This window comes from Plutella xylostella, chromosome 30 (genome assembly GCF_932276165.1).
Source record: "Plutella xylostella chromosome 30, ilPluXylo3.1, whole genome shotgun sequence".
NCBI classification, from domain to species: domain Eukaryota; kingdom Metazoa; phylum Arthropoda; class Insecta; order Lepidoptera; family Plutellidae; genus Plutella; species Plutella xylostella.
This window is the reverse complement of record NC_064010.1, coordinates 672,350-687,924: the sequence shown is the minus strand read 5'-3', so window position 1 is coordinate 687,924 and position 15,575 is coordinate 672,350. Positions and strand designations below refer to the sequence as shown.

At 37.4% G+C, this 15,575-nt stretch overlaps 1 protein-coding gene across 1 annotated transcript in view; it reads right to left on the bottom strand.

Moving 5' to 3' along the window:
• Window positions 1-10,962, bottom strand: part of LOC105391748 (fatty acyl-CoA reductase wat) — a 42,829-nt gene extending 31,867 nt beyond the window's left edge. Inside the window, exon 1 of the mRNA XM_048631888.1 lies at window positions 10,771-10,962. The gene's annotated coding sequence lies outside the window, so the exon portion shown is untranslated. The remainder of the gene's footprint in view (window positions 1-10,770) is intronic.
• Window positions 10,963-15,575: the final 4,613 nt, after the last annotated feature.

Sequence of the window (15,575 nt, the reverse complement as noted above, 5' to 3'; positions counted from 1 at the left end):
GTTTTGAATGAGAGCTCATCTGATATATTACCGTAAGTTTTAAATTTTTTATAATATTTATGCTTTTCCTTGAGTATTTTCACAAGTGCTGAGTTGAACCATGGTGGGTACGACTCATTACCGGCCCGGCGGGTGGGGACATATTTATCTCTAATTGAGTATAGCGTACTGTAAAATAAATCCACTGCAGTATTAAGATCGTGAGATGACAGTTTATCATGCCAATTAATTTCGCGAACACTTTTCTTAATGTTAGTATAGTCGGCACGAGAGTATGAGTATAAAGTATGCGGGTTTATTGGGAGAGGAGTGGTAGTAGATAATGCTATGTCAATAAGCAAGGCTTTGTGGTGTGGATCTTCGGGCACTAGCGGGTCTAAGCATTCTTTAACTGAGACATTTTTGTTGGACAGTACCAGGTCCAGCAGGCGCCCAAAGTTATTGTGGATATTATTGTACTGGTTAAGATTACATAAACTGAGAGTATCAATAAAATTATAAACATGGTCACCAGATAATCCTGACGGTATTAGGAAATCATTTGCCGATGATAACCAAGTAATATCGCTCATGTTGAAGTCACCTAACACAAGGAATAAGTCATCACTATGAGTAGAAAACAAATTAGTCAATTGATTTGTAAAGTTATATAATTGCCTGGAAAAACTATGACCTAGATTTTCACTACAAAGGTAGATAGTACAAATATGTAATTTGAGAATACGTTTCCTCACTAAGTCTTTATAAGAAATTGTCACCCAGATGTCCTCGGCCGAAGACTGCCACGCATAGCTGCATGATGACCGAAGACTACGCTTGACTGCTATCGCCACTCCACCTCCCAGGGATTGCCTAGTAGCTACGTAATCACGGTCCCGCCGATATACAGTATACCTACTATCGAATAACTCAGAATCTGCGATACTGCTAAGAAGCCATGATTCGCTTATAGTAATCACGTCATAGTCGTTAAGCAATACATTGTGAATAAAGACCTCAGTTTTAGTCCGTAGTCCCCGAACATTCTGATGATAAATGTTTAGGCTAGCCATTAGTAATTAGTGAGAATAACTGGAGTAAATCACTGTAATAGACAATCAAAGCATGACACACTATGTATTTTATGTATAAACTGTAGAACTCGTTATGAACACCGTTTGAAACCATAATTACACCACAATAGGAATTAAAAGCCACCTTATTCTTATCATACAAAGGGCATAATATTAGAAATAAATGAGTGAGCGCCACTATTGTCCCACTCATTAAAATTCCACAATCACGACCTCTTAGTATTATCAAAGCGAAAATAACGAAGTAAAAGGCATAGAAAACACTGTAAACAAATTTGATTGCAAGTGTAAGATACATTGACATTATTTTAAATACAAGTGCGACACGATAGAAGGTATACAGAAAAAGTAAGCAATAGTGCTGACAAAGTAATCGCGACCTACACGAAATGCATATAAGGTACAAATTACTTGTTCTAATTAACGGCGTAAGGCATGCGGTAGCGAAGTCGAATGGTAAGTTGTAATGCAAAATATAATTTTGTTTAGGGTCAGTGGTCCTCAAACATTTGTGATAACAGCAAGTGATAAAAAGCAACAATATAATATAATGATGATAGCCAAGCAAATTCTTACATAATCTTTTTGAGATCAATGGCTGAGCGTATTTTAATGATATGTGAAGTTGTATTTTTGCGGACCAATATTTTACAATGTTTGACCCAAACGAATTGAAAGTCATACTGACGTGCGGCTTCCTTAGTTTTCAGCAATAGTTGTTTATTAGCTACAGTGAGGTGGTCGTTGATATAAATTCTCATTGTGCCGTGCAGATTAATATTTTCTGGAGTGAGAGGCTTGTTTAAAGAACGCGCCGCAGCAATGAAATCTTCCTTCATATATCTGTTTATGAATGAAACTATAATAGGTTTTGGTGTGGAAGTATCACGTGACGGCACTCTAGCCACATAGTTGATACTCGTCTTAGTAACTGGGTAATTAATCTCACTACCAATCTTCACAACGATGTCGAGAAGATTCTCTCCCTGCTTTTGCGGTACACCTTTAATTTCCAGATTGTTCGCTCTCAGCCATTGTTCACGCTGATTTGTTTCTTCTTGAAGATCAGACAGTTTCTTCTCAAGGTCAGGAATAATTTCCATTCTTTCCTCGACGAGTTTAAGTCTGGAACTCAGCACATTGACGGAGTCATTAAAGTCCTTGATAGATGCATGTGCATTTTCGACTGAAGCCATAAGCCCATCTATGTCGGATCTGATAGTCTTCACATCTTCGACCAGCGTAGTGAGAGGAGCCAACTTCTTAGTTATAAGTTGCAATTCCTTGTAAAGTTGCTCAACATTCGGTGCAGAGACTTTTGGAGTTACCTGGGGGGAGGATCCTGCCTTGCATGAGGGACAGCGCCATGTAGCCTTCCTGTCACCAAGCTTGCGATAGCCGGCCTCAGTGATACCGGAGCACGGAAAATCGAAGTGACGGCTACAAACGCTGCACAGAGCCCCGTCAGACATCTCAGCGTTACACCGACCGCACTTGTACATCTCTAATCAAAGGTTGAGAACCGCTTGTAATGTGGATTTGGAGCGCGACTGTGCGTAACAACACTCGGAGACCGATTCGTTGCTGTAAAACTCAGTAGTATGCGATGGGAAATTCAATAGACGCATTTGTGAGGATCTCATTGGTCTGTCGTCTGGATGGTTTTTAAAAATAAAACGCTCTTTGAGGTACGCAGGAGTTGAGGGATTGAACAGCACAGAGTAGAGTAAGGAGAGAATATGAGCATTCCGGCGAAGGCGAATTGGGAGCCACTTGAGTTTATTGCGATATTCGGATATGTGGTCATATTTGCGTAGACCAAATATGAGAGTATGCAGAAATGCCTACACCTACACATAAAAATATCTTATAAATAGATAGGTATATACTAGCCTTCTTACGTAAAACATTTAATGTTCATGGTTTTTGAAGGTCATTATATCACTTTAAGTTCTACGCGTAAGAAACTAATTTCATTAATAATAAGTACTTTAAACTAATCTCATTATTTTAAAACCACAATAATGTTTTTTATAAATTGCCCTTTTCCTATATTTCCTTACGTTTTTTTTTCTCTATTCAATATTACTTCACGCCTTGTATTGTATTTTAACTTCCCTGTCTTATGTTATGTGGTAAATAGCTGTGAAATACATAAGGCAATATGTACTTACTCATCTTGTGATTTTGAAATGAGGAAACGATTGAGAATATTATACATAAGTAATATTTTTTAAAGGTGTTTAAAGATTGTATCGTCTTAGAATGTCGCGATAATCGGATGGTATAGTGGTTAGTGACTCTGAATGCTGTGCCGTAGATCCCAGGTTCGATGCCGGCCGGTGCAGATATTTCTTAGTGTTAAATGTTTGCTTCGTGTGATATCTCCAACCCGTATATATCAGCTGTCCGATACCCATAACACAGGCTCTGCCTATAGCTAGGGGTCGGATGGCCGTGTGTGAGATGTCCCCACATATTATTATTATTATAGTCTTGGAGGAGTCTCCTGTCTTACAGTCGATTATTACTGGCGTTTGCGTTTTTTTTAACCTTTATTACGAAAACGCACAAAGCCGTCCCTAAATAAAAAAAGGCTAGGAAGAAGATTATGAAAATTTTATAAGAAAATTTGTATTCTAACAGCTGAGATAGGCGAGTTGTTGGTACAGTTATGTAGCTGTCATGATGTACGTACCTTTGATAAACAATGGTAGGTATGTATTTACACTATTTACTTCCCAGTCATTACGCAAACGCACTAATTATAGACATGGACTGCAACACAGTTGATACAAATTAGATCAGATTATTATAAAATCAGGACAGACCATAATGCTAAATACCTATGTAGGTAAGTAATATTTAGATATTTAATATATTTGTCTAAGATATTATAGTACCCAAATATTTAATTATACTTTATTGTATTTACATGCCAACTAGATATTTACATTTTAGGTTGGTAACTAATATTCTAATGCGCTGTTAAATGTACTTCGATAGGTAGGTATTTATAATTTGATCGAATCCTAACTAATACTATAAATGCGAAAGTAACTGTTTCTTTCTGTCTGTTACTCTTTCACGCCAAAACTACTGAACGGATTTGAATGAAATTTGGCATACATACGGTCTAGACCCTGGGAAAGTAACCCTACTTTTTATTCCAGAATTCCCACGGGAAAACTTTTAAGGCGAAGCGAAGCTCGCGCGAACAGCTAGTTACTTATAAATTGAAGTTTTTAATTGATATGATTCTGATGCGTTGTTAAATGAACTTCGATAATAAGGTAGTCTTTTCGCTTTAGGAGTGATTTGGTGCTATTGTCACTGGTTGCTATTTCATCGCTAGCGAGTTTATGTTGACCATTCATGGTATATTCTAGACTAGCTGTTCCCGCGCGCTTCGCTTCGCCTTTAAAAGTTTTCCCGTGGGAATTCCGGGATAAAAAGTATCCTATGTTCTTTCCCAGGGTCTAGACCGTATGTATACCAAATTTCCTTCAAATCCGTTCAGTAGTTTTGGCGTGAAAGAGTTACAGACAGACAGAGAGAGAGACACAGTTACTTTCGCATTTATAATATTAGATAGAATATTACCTAGTTAGGATTAGGATAAATGGTTGTTTTGTAGTTATGTCCGTGTGTGGCCTTCAACCATTCCCTTGAAACACACACTGACTAAGATGCACTACCTACGTAGTTACGCTACAGTTTTATTGAACAAACGTTTGGTGAATAGAAATCACGTAATTTGTCAGCTAACAACAATATGTGTGTTTGTTAGTCATAGTAATACAACAAGGGCTAGTTAGCTCGACATGTATCAATGAGTATATTATATATAAGCGTCAATCTTGTAAGGAAGTATTTATTAAACTGAGCATTCTAACAGTGCCATGCTTATATATTCTGGTTATCACTTCCCATCTAGTAAAATATCTACGACGATTAGAATCTGAATCAGAGAGACATACTCGATTACAGACAAGAAGAAAGGATCTCAAATCTGATTTCTGCCCAAATCTTGACATAGCGAAGCATTCACCAAAGTATCAAGCTCTCCATTTGTACAATCACCTGCCTATAGAATATAAAGAGTTGACTGCTCATAAACTATTCAGTAAAAAACTAAAATTGTACCTGTTGAAGAAATGTTACTACTCAGTTGAGGAATTTATAAACGACAAAATTGATAATTAATTTAGCAGTATTTTCTTTTTTAATCTTATAAAATTTGTTTCCGTATAATGAATCTTTTTGCTTGTAAGTATATAATAATATTGTTGTGCATGTTATTGTTATGTTAATCATAGATATTTATGTTATTTTTATTGTTAAATTCAAATACAATAAGTTAATTGTTTACTGAATAAAGAACTGAACTATTATATTCTGAGAGGGGGCAAAACTAGATGTGTGTCCTAAGTGCATTGTACTTATCCCAAAACGGTGATATGGTTTGCAACCTATCACGTGAGTACAAATGTGCTGCGAAAAGTGGGTGACTCGCTTGTGAGCTACATCTGACTACCCCTTCGGGGATTACAGTCGTGAGTGCATATATTATATGTATGTATGTAGGGGCCAAAACTCCTGTACGTGGCTCTATCGAGTAAAACAATTGTGAGTAAGTCACATATCTTCATCCCTTTACTTAATTTCAGGTCAGCAAGCCTAACGATGTAAATAAAAGATACATATTTATACTTAAATCCAAGAGCGGGAAACATACAAAGCATTCATTTATGGTGTGTCGCAATAATCGAGCTATTAGGCTAATTGTAGTGTAATATAGGTACAGTCAGGGGAAGATTTAACTATAGTTAAACGAGTATTGACATTATTTATTCGATAGATAAGAGAAAGATAATATTGATGCTGAGTTGCAGAAAGAAACATTTATCTAAAGTCGGCATTACGTTTATGTCACCTCCTAAACTGAATTTGCATTTATACTTGTACCTCAAACAGGGTATTTCAGTACTTATCAGAAAATTACTTACAAATTTTAACGCTCTTAATCCCTCACATCCCGAGAAATTAGAGACAGTCAAAAATCTATTGTGTCTGGTTGACCAATGGGTCACCGGGTTGTAAGCGGTTAAATAAAGTTTATAACCTTGTTTATATACACAATCCCACAGCCCATCGCACCAACTACTCAGGGAATCCTCAGGATATCCGGCCTGACCAGTTCAGCTGCGTTGTACGAAGTGAGCAACCTTAGAACCAGTTATTACTTAGATACCTTTCTTGGTCTTGAACTCAACTAACCTTAGGTTCCGTGTGCAATACTTTTGGGGTCCTGAAAAATGTCTTGGCTGAAAATACACTCATGGGCAATGAAAAGGTTTAACTGAGAAAAGCACCAAATTACTTCTAAACCGAAAAGGCTAGCTTAATGCCGTTTTCTGCAACATTGAAGTATATTTAATAGAGCATCAGGATATTACCAACAAAATACGGTAATGTTTTGTACAATTTTTAAATGAAATGTTTGAAAAAATTGGGGTCTTTTGTTGTCGACATTTTGTGAGTGGAACTATTTCATTGCCCGTGAGTGTACATGTGAACTGACTTTACTGAATTGTACATTCTTCAGTGCTATAATGATGCTGATGCACTTATTTTTATTCACAAATAATGCCATAATATTCTTTATAAATTTGTCGGAAAGTGGACCCATCAGATGTTACTCATGATATATTCAGGAAGTACAAGTTAAAGTACAAGTTAACCTAATACTGAAATAAATAACTGAATACTGAAATTGATTATATTTGTTTTACATACTCACAAAATGTGATCGTCGTGTTTTTATTTCTATCACTTTAACTTAAATCGACTATTGGAACCGGTCATATAATTATTAACTTGTATATAAACGGCGTTCAACTATCAACCAGTATATAGGCGGCCTTTTGTCTCTAGTTTTAAACCAATAAGACCAAACTGGATTCTAGGAAATGAAGGGTTTTTTTAATTATTTACCTTCTGTTAACTTGTGAATCTACTACAGAAACGAGATTATCTATTCTTGGACCAACAGAGCGCCTATCTCAGCTATTGCAACACCCAGGCTTGCTGCTCCAGTTTACTCGGGAGCTAGGCTGGCTGAGCTGAAATTAAGAGGGATACCTATCACCTATGTACAAGGTACTTACTACAAACGTTGCACTCGAGAGAAAGCCACTTACAGGAGTAGGCATATAGCCCTATATGCATTAAGTGTATATAATTTGGTTTTTATGGAGTATGAGTTAAAATGTTATGATTTTTGTATGAGTTTAAGTTTTTTTCACAAGATCTAACTAAATATTTCAACCATACCTAATATTTTTTACCTATTAAGGTAGGTAGTGCCCTATGGCCTACTTATTTAATTTATTAAAATATATAGTTTAGTATAAGTAGATAAGGTACCTTCCAATACTTATGTATGTTTAGTAAATAAAGGAATCCAAATAAGTATTAAAAAAAAAAAAAAACCATACCTAATAAAAAAATATCATTTGTCTTTATAATAAAATTTTAAGTGTAAGCCCCTGTTCCACAATGTCTGGTTAGTCGCTACCTGTCGGATAAAATACATGCTGTCACTGTCTAAAAAATAATAACAGAGAGTGACTGCAAGTAATTTAACCGTCAGGTAGCCACTAACCAGACATTGTGGAACAGACCCTAAATATTTAAGCACGTAAACTAAAACGTGTACGTTATTAGTAATATCTACATTTGCACATATTACACTCGTCGTCGTCAGCCAACGATATTTTAATACAAACTAGATGGAGCGTCTGTGCAAAAAAAAACGTCTCAACAAATTAATAACAGTCCACTTCAAACCACTGAGCTCTTATTTTGAATTAGTCTGCTTAGTTACCTACTTACTTATTCTTTATTCTCAGGGTTGATTTTTCAATTTTCAGATAAATATCTGACGAATAAAATTATAGCTGTCACTGTTTAATATAAACATTCAATCGCGACAGCATTAGAATTATTCCTCAGATAACTTTTATCTGACAATTGAAAAATCAGCCCTTAGAAGATATGTGACTTTATTTATTGGTACAATGGTTGTCATTAGGTTGAACTGAATACGCTTTTACAGTCAACAAAATGCGGGCAATTATTTGCTTTGTTTTTGTATGTGACACACCATCTTGTTGGTACATATATATTGTTCGTCTAAGCACATATTAAAGTCGTCGCAAGCACTCGACAATGTAACTAGAGTTTGTTATTCTATTTTATGACCGAGTAACCGACCGTGACATATTATTATTAGTATTATTAGGTACTTATATCTACCTATGTTAACTACGACCGAATGGCGTAGTGGTTAGTGACCCTGACTACTGAGCCGATGGTCCCGGGTTCGATTCCCGGCTGGGGCAGATATTTGTTTAAACACAGATATTTGTTCTCGGGTCTTGGATGTGCCCGTAAAATGGCAATAGGCCCGCCCCCTATTACATTGGGACTAACATAACACTCTGGCGAAAAGTGGGTGCAGCAATGCACCTCTGCCTACCCCGCAAGGGAGTACATTAGTACAAGGCGTGAGTGCGTGTGTGTTTTTTTTGTTAACTAATAACACTAAAATTTGAATTCTGCAGTGACTTTCTGTCCAAGATTTGATAAAAAGGACACTGTAGATATTATGAGAAACGGATATATAGAGCAAAGTTGGTACCTATGTAGGAAACTCCAGGGTATCGGGTTAACACATAATACACTTTTTATCCCAGAAGCCCACAGGAAAACCTTTGGAGAAGCGAAGTTTTATGTTAATAAAGATCAAAAGTCGATGCGTCAATGACATTTTAAGCTGTGTTTACGCGTGAAAGAGTCCGATTTAATTAAAAAGTTAATACGTAAATTAAAACGAAAAGCATTGTTGTTGATGTTTCTATTGACTCTAGTGACCTTTGCTGAACTAATAAATATGTAACACTGTTTTAAGTAGCTGCAATGTACGCGTACTGGCGAATTTTAGTTCCTAGTTTAGGAAATTCGGGTTTCAATATTATTATTTTTTATACATAAATTATAACTATACTACCCACTCGCACTAGGGTCCACCAATAAGTCAGCGTGGTGGACTAGCCCTAAAACCCTATCTTCATTGGAAGGACACTCGAGCCCCAGTGGGGACGTGATGGGTTGTGATGATAATGATGGTTGACCAAGTGTGAACAGAGAGTTGTGGCGTTCCTTGGGAGAGAGAGGGCTTTGTCCAGCAGTGGACGATTGCGGGCTGATGATGATTTGATTATGATTGCCCAAACCTTATGCCCTTTTTGTTCTATTCAAGATTGTGTCTCCGGTTACTTTATTAGAATAATAACTTGAAAATTCCGGGGCAAACAAAAAAATAATGTAATATTCTTAATCCATAATAATATAATAAATACCTAATGCATCTGCGAAATTCGCACTTATGTATGTAACTAGTCACTAAACTTGGTTTAATTAACACACATTGCATAAAAATATATACAATATACCTACCTAGGTACATAACATAGCTAAAATCCTACCATACTTGTGAACATTGGTCATATTACAGCTTACAGCAACAAAAATATCGACAGGGCAGAAAATATTCCAATGACTTTTCTTCAACAAATGTTTTGTATATTTTTATTCATTACGACGAGTGTATCTGTCTTTATTCGTGTATAGGTACATAAGGTGATATCGTTTTGCTTGTCTAGCAATGTTCAAATTTAATGAAAAATACCCTCAAAATGTTGAAAGCGAGCTGCGAGCCGCTGGACTTAGCTGGAGCGAGGCCAAAAGTACAGCCGAAGATAGGCGGAAGTGGCGGACGTTAGTGGAGACCCTCTGCACCTCTGGGGTGCCATAGGACTGCAACAACAACCCTCAAAATAGGGAAGTTGTTTTTCAGGAAGATTTAGTAGTTGGTAGGATGCGTTTTTATCATGGAACGACTCAAACACAGCTGCTTTATACACGGAACTAAGTTCAAATAGGTAAACGATGTTTTTTTTAGGTTTTTGAAAAGTAACCTATGATCTTTGACCCAATTGACTTTTGACCGCTAAGTAAGTATAAGCAATAGCATCGATTGGTAGGTAAGGTAGTTACGTATCATACCTACTAAGTTTTTCTCAGAATGCGATTTATCACATAGGAACCTAATGTCAACAAAACAGACAATTCTTGACCGTGAATGCAAACAGTTTGATCCTTATCCACTCATAGAGATGGAAATAGATTAATAAAATATTATTTTATCAATATAGAACAAACAAACTGGGTATTCTTCATGACACCTACATATCAGCCTAAGGCATATAACTCGAATAGTGCTTTATTTAAATGTTAGTGCTAGGGAGGTATACATGTCTCTTTTGCTGACTGTACAACCTGGAAAAATATCAATAGGTATGCATAAAAATCAGTCTCCATCCGCGTATTTAAATATAAAAGAACGAACGGTATTTAAATAACCCAATTAAATATGCTTATATTCAAATTGTTTCGCCCGTTAGCGTGTTGTTTGTGTGACGTTAACTGTAACACATGACATAGGTATTTATTTAGGTATAAAGTTTACGTATAAATAATCTAGACTTAGGCACGTAGGTAGGTACCGAATTTTCAAGTCTACTCGTCAAGTTTTAACATAATATAATAGCTTAGTTAGGTAGGTACTTACCGCAAAAATAACTTTCAGAAATCACCAAAAAAAACGGCCGGTTCACCACAGAGATCCGTGATATACTCCAAAGAGTATTTATATAGAATCGATACTGAATTAAACTATAATTAAATAGTATATAATTATATACACACGACTGTCCGAAGCGATGACCAAGCGCGGACTACAGAAGACGAAGAAAAGACTTTTAACAAGAAAGGATTGTATTTCCTTAAGCGGTCACGTCAGAAGTACGACACTTTTGGTTCCGCTTTTATTCTCCTCTTATTATAAACTTAATTGGTTTATTGAACTTTGACGTTTAGGTATTCAAAAGAGGATTATAATATGTAGGTAACAATTTTAGGATGGTACCGGTTTGGTTTAATAGGGGGTTATGTTTAATAGATTCTAGATGTGCAGGTATATTGTACCTACTCAGTCCAATAACGATTCGGCTCATCGAATATTTTGTTTGGAATATAGGTAGAAGGTGCTATAAAAAGAAAAAAGCCATAACTGAGCTAAAGAGATTTTAACTAACAGGTTTTCGAAACTAAGTGCCAATTTCACCATTCTCTGTTAGAACATAACCAGGGAGTACCTAATGGTTAACTGTTGACACATCTGTCATGAATTTTATATGGAGATGACGTTTAATTTATAAATCAATCCCTGTCGGTTAGATATTAGATAGCCGAGAAAGGTGAAATTGGCACTAAGTAAGTAGTAAGTACTGTAAGGGACATTATTTAAACAGGGTGTTGCAAAAAAGGTAGGTATACTAAGCCGAAACCTATATGTGCAGCATAATATATCTAAGCCCGAAAATGAAATCAGAATTTCGAAATTCGCGTCTGTAACTATAAGCCCTAGGAACAAATTCACGTTAACCTAGCTAATGGGGGCGGGATGTAAGTACCTACATATGTATACCTAACCTACATACGTAAGTACAAGTAACTTACATGCGGTAGTATTTAACAATACTTTAAACTGGTTAGTTAGGTAGTTACTTTATAAATTTTATTTCAATACTGCACAAAAAGGTTGTCAACCCCATAAAATTTTGCTCGATTCAATCGAAAACTCGAATTTCTTGTGTGCCTACCAAACTTGTTTCTTTATTTTAATTTACATATTGTAAGTGTGCTCCTATCTACCCATATAAGTGATATATGTATGTAACGTTTAGCACATAGGATACCGCAGGGTAGATTCAATTTCACACTTGCACTGTTGACAAATTGCTTGTGAGGTGCATTCTACCTCTAAGGGCTGATTTTTCAGTCCGATAAGTGTTATCTGAAGAATAAAATTGTTGCTGTCATTGTCTAATGGCTGATTTTTCAATGGTCAGATAAATGTTATCTGAGGAATAAAATTGATGCTGTACAAATTTAATATTCAGTCGCGACAGCATCAGAATTATTCCTCAGATAACTTTTATCTGACTATTGAAAAATCAGCCGTAACACAAACATTCAGATGTGACAGCAACAATTTTATTCCTCAGATAACACTTATTATTTATTTGATAATTTATTGCACAAATATGAAATACCTATAATTGTACAAAAGGTGGACTTAATGCTAAAAGCATTTTCTACCAGCCAACCTACAGGAGGTACAGAAAAACTACTAAAAACTACAAAATCTGATTATTGAAAAATCAGGCCTAAATATACGAAAGGAGCGTCAGATAACTTAAATTTATACAGGGCGGCCTTCCTCCTCTAACCACTACCGGTTACCTGTCTCCCGTCACACGATAGTGGTTGCTCTTGCCTTTTGTGTTTGTAGGTACGCATCCTCAGCGTGCTATGGAAAGGGCTATGTTAGGAGTGTCCCTGCGAGATATGATTCGTAATGAAGAAATCCGCAGGAGAACTAAAGTTACCGACATAGCCAAAAGGATTAGTGGCAATGGGCTGACCACGTAGCCCGCAGAACCGACGACCGCTTGAGTACAAAGGTTCTGGAGTGGAGACCCCGTGTCGGCAAACGGCGAGTCGGTCGCCCCCCAACCCGTTGGACTGATGATCTGAGGAAGGTAGCGTGAAGCCGTTGGATGCAGATGGCGTGTGACCGTTTGGGATGGCGATCGTTAGGAGAGGCCCATGTCCAACAGTGGACTATAGAAGGCTGAGAGAGAGAGGTTCGTCCGTAGTCGAGCTAGTTTCAGTGATAGTAACCGATCATGGAGTTGAGCAACAGATGGCACGGTCACTCACTGGATGGGTGACCGATTTCAAGTTTTCTAAGCACATCCGTGCTTCAGACGGCTCCTCGGTAGAGAGTATAGTGTTCTGTGGACGGCACGTTAAGCCGGAGGTCCCGGTTGCTGATTCGGCAGCAGTCGTTAAGGTTAGTCAGAGGCTTCAAACATCTGACAGTCGGGTTTATTTTATTTTATTGGAAAATGTGTAATAACAGCCAATAGATTACCATATTACATAAAATTCAGCAATATAAAAACATTTTAAATCTATTGCCCTATTGATAATTACACACAACATTTACATTAACACTAGCTTAAATAAAACTTAACTTAATTAAGCTAAAAATATAACTGTTAATGCATTGTTTATTTTATGACATAATTATAATTATAAATTAATGAATTAATTGAATTACATGCTAAAATTTTAAAAACCACTTACCCGACATCTCTCTCAGCACAATAAGCATTGCTTGTGTTGGGGTCCACCAACCCGCACTAGGCCAGCGTGGTGGACTAGGCCTACAACCCTTCCTTCACTGGAGGGAGACCCGTGCCCCAGCAGTGGGTACGAGATGAGTTGTGATGATGATGATGACTCGCGAACTAGTTCACCACAGCGGAAATGGGTTCTTATACCTTACGGATATGTCAGTGCTTCTAAAGTTCTACTTCGGTATACTTACATGGCAAATATTCCAATGTTTGCAGCTACCGTTGCCTTGATAGCGATAAGATCAGATACTTACGAGCATACCTGATGCCGTATTTTAAGCGACACCAAGAACAGACAAAGCATGGGACACCCTTCAGCTACCTGCCTACATAACCTGGACAGGGTAGGAAGGAAACCCAATGTATAGAGATCCATTTGAGAGACCTTCAAGAATATCTACATCTTATTTAGGTACTTACAAAGAGAACAAAAGTAACAGAGTATTTACATACTCGTATTAGGTACTTACCTACGTAGTTCTTAAAATTATAAAATATTAAATGATTTATTGTTCTTAAATTTGTACAGGCGAACTTAATGCTATAATATAGCATTCTCTTACAGTAGCCTTATGTGGGCGTAGACGCAACGCATCGCAGCAATCGCAACGCACCAATGGGGCCTCACCCGTAGATGTTTTCAGATGCTAAGCAGAGTTATCGTGGTTCGATTTTTCAGTCATTGACCGCCCAGTATACCTACAGTTAGCTTAATGAGTAGCTATACCTACACTTTCGTACCTTGTCAAACTCACATAGGTACAACCTTTTATTCACACAAACCTTCGACGGTTTGTTACTTTGACAAGGTACAAGCTTTGGTACCAGATATAATGATGCTATTCCACGAGAGATTATACTATGCTGCGATGATGTAAAAGAAATCCGATCTCACCAGAGCTATGCTATATGGACCAATTAATATGATTGGTAGACATCAACGCATCCATCCACGAGGTTATCAACGACAACGTACCGTAGCATAGCGACCGGATGGCGCAGCGGTTAGCAACGCTGACTCTTGTGCCGAAGGTCCCGGGGCAGATATTTGTTTAAACACAGATGTTTTTCCTCGGGTCTTGGATGTGCCCGTAAAATGGCAATAGGCCCGCCCTCTATTACATTGGGACTAACATAAACACTGGCGAAAAGTGGGTGCAGCAATACACCTCTGCCTACCCCACAAGGGAGTACATTAGTACAAGGTGAGAGTCTTTATATATTATTTTTATTATTATTATATACGAGGGCGGGTCAATAAGTCCGTGACTTTTATAATTTCCCGCCACTTAACTGAAAGAACAACATTGCTCCTGTCAACAGGCAACTGTCAACTGACATCTGTCAAAATTTGGACCAGTTACGTCACTTGGTTTGTGTTTTACACCCGTTCTTAGCAACTACCGCGTGATTTAAAAACATAATGGAAAAACCTGAATTTCGTGTGCTCACTAAGCATGATTTTTTGCGGAAAAAAACCATCACTGAAACCAAGGCTAAGCTTGATAAAGATTATGGGAACTCTGCATCATCAATATCTATGGTAAAAAGTGGTTTACTGAATTCCGTTCTGGCCGTACAAGTACGGAAGATGCCGGACGTCCATGGCACCCAGTTGAGGTCTCTACACCTGAAATGATTGAAAAAATTCACGACATGGTGTTGGCCGATCGGAGATTGAAAGTGAGAGGGATAGTGGAAGCCACAGGGATATCACGTGAATCAGTGGTTTCAATTTTGAATGATCACTTGGGTATGAAAAAGCTTTCCGCAAGATGGGTGCCGCGTTTGCTCACAAACGCAATCGAATGACAAAACTTCGCAGGAGTGTTTGGCGTTGTTCAACCGAAATTCGGACGAGTTTTTGCGCCGTTTTGTAACCGTGGACGAAACGTGGATCCACCACAACACACCAGAGACCAAACAGCAGTCTAAACAGTGGGTTTCTCGGGGTGAATCGGCGCCAAAGAAGGCCAAGGTGGGTATTTTGATGACCTCGTGAAATCTTATTTTTTGGAAGGGATAAAAAAATTGCTGAAACTTTGGACAAGGTGTATAGAGCTCAAAGGAGACTACGTTGAATAATAAAAATTAAAATATCCAAAAA